The sequence below is a fragment of the Schistocerca piceifrons genome, chromosome 5 (assembly GCF_021461385.2).
Source record: "Schistocerca piceifrons isolate TAMUIC-IGC-003096 chromosome 5, iqSchPice1.1, whole genome shotgun sequence".
NCBI classification, from domain to species: Eukaryota; Metazoa; Arthropoda; class Insecta; order Orthoptera; family Acrididae; genus Schistocerca; species Schistocerca piceifrons.
The window spans coordinates 130,025,842-130,027,959 of NC_060142.1; the positions used below are offsets into that span (position 1 = coordinate 130,025,842).

The window sequence follows — 2,118 nt, forward strand, 5'->3', positions numbered from 1 at the left end:
CAGTAATCATCCTCTGGTGCAATTAAAAACCTGTACTGCCTTCCGAAATGTTAAAGATTATATTATGGAAGAGAGAAGCCTTACTGAGCTACGGACTTGCTCGTATAGCGAAGCGCCCAGCGCGCTAACTTTCAAGACAGGGCAGGCGGGAGGGCAGGGGTTCGCGATGCGTTAAGGACCGCGGCGGGCCAGCGTGCGGTTTTCGGGACATTTCATATGCTCTTTTAGGCAAATGTTGTGCTATTTCCAAACTGCCACATCTGAGGTTGCGATACACAAACAGTTAAAATACGTATATACTAAGATGGTATCTGTTCTTTCGGACATGTCCGAAAGAACAGATACCATCGGTAACCATGCAGCTCGTTAGAATGAAATTACAATGAAATGAACACTCTTAGCTGCTTACAGGCGTTGACATACGTCAACGGGGGCAGATGAAAATGTGTGCCCCGACCCGGACTCGAACCCGAGATCTCCTGCTTACATGGCAGACGCTCCATCCATCTGAGCCACCGAGGACACAGAGGATAGCGCGACTGCAGGGAATTATCTCTGGCACGTCTCCCGCGAAACCCGCATTCTCAACGTATTGTCCCGCACTACATTCGTAGTGCCCCCGCCCATTATACTCATTACTCGGGGCGCGTTGCCGATTCCCGTAAGAGTTCGGGCACTGTTTGTGCATTCGCACAGAAGAAGAAGATGGTCAAGTGGCCGGTGAGCCCACATTCTCTCCCTCTCGCGAGAGGCGTGCGAGAGATAAATCCCTGCAGTTGCACTATCCTTTGTGTCCTCGGTGGCTCAGACGGATAGAGCGTCTGCCATGTAAGCATGAGATCCCGGGTTCGAGTCCCGGTCGGGGCATATATTTTCATCTGTCCTCGTTGACGTATGTCAACGCCTGTAAGCAGCTAAGGGTGTTCATTTCATTGTAATTTCAGTTGAAATACGACCATAACAGGCACGCAGATTTCCTCGCCTCAGATAACTGACGACTGCTCTGACAGAGAGAGCCAAATATGAGAAACGTGCCAGATCTCCAGTACAGCGCACCCCGTACTAGGCGGGACAAACGCTGAGACGAAGACTAAAACAGTGTGGCAAGTGCTCTACCGACTGGCCTATCCGAACGGGACTCGTGACCCGTCGTCACATCTCGTCTCCTGCCACCCATACCTGACAACGTGTCATTGGCACCTCATACAATAACGTTGTCACAGTCAGAGTAAGGGTTGTCTCTGTGGTTGCCCTTCTAAAATGTGGTTTTTCCGGTATTATCAGAGCTCAGTCTGGGGAAAACTCGAGCTTGTTAGATTTCCTGCTGAAACGGGAGCCCTTATGGCGAATGATTACTTTGTGCAACCGCAGCGCGCTCACTTCCGCACTACGGTAATTAGCGCCCGGATCGAGATGTGGCACGCTGGGCAGGATAGTTATAGAAGTATAGAGGGAACAGGAAGGACCCCTTTCACTTTACGAGATAGCCGTCTGAGGCGCTAATTAAAAACTGCAGGGAGTGCCTGTCATAACAGTGAGTAATTATGGTGCACCGTGCGAAAGCCTGCCGTCCGAACTGCCAAAGAGAACGGCATGCTCGGGTGACGTGCCGCCGTTAGCGTACATACGTTTTTCGGCCACTGAGAGAACATAATCGTCCGGAGTACTGCTGTGCAGGAGAGACCACGCTACTACTCGCCTGCGTAGTTTACAATTTTCTTTTCTGGGACGCTATTTCTGTTAAGCTGCGAGATTTTAGCTCCCTCTGTCGGTCGTTAATCACTCTTACTTGTAAATACCGATTAAATAAAAATTTGGGACAATGAAACAGTTTCACAGCAATTTGGTAAAGAAATTAAGGTGCTAAGCGTGCCTCTTTGTTTCTTCTTCTCTTTGGTGTTATTTGAGCTTATTACGAACGGGACAGCCTTTATAGCTTCGGGAACAAGCGAGCTCTGTCATCACGGAATTACTTGTCTGCATTCCAGTCGCCTCACGTTACCCAATGAGTAAACGGTGTTTGGACGGTAGGAGCGAATACGATTTTAGATTCCAATACAGGGAGGAGAAGAATAGCGATAGTCATGTGTACAGCACTAGAAGGAAAAAAAAATCACC

The 2,118-nt window shown here is 49.1% G+C and overlaps 1 non-coding gene across 1 annotated transcript; it reads left to right on the plus strand.

Moving 5' to 3' along the window:
* The first annotated feature begins 793 nt into the window (after positions 1-793).
* On the plus strand, positions 794-867 carry Trnat-ugu. Its single transcript has one exon. It is a non-coding gene; the product is annotated as a tRNA-Thr (tRNA).
* The last annotated feature ends 1,251 nt before the right edge of the window (positions 868-2,118 follow it).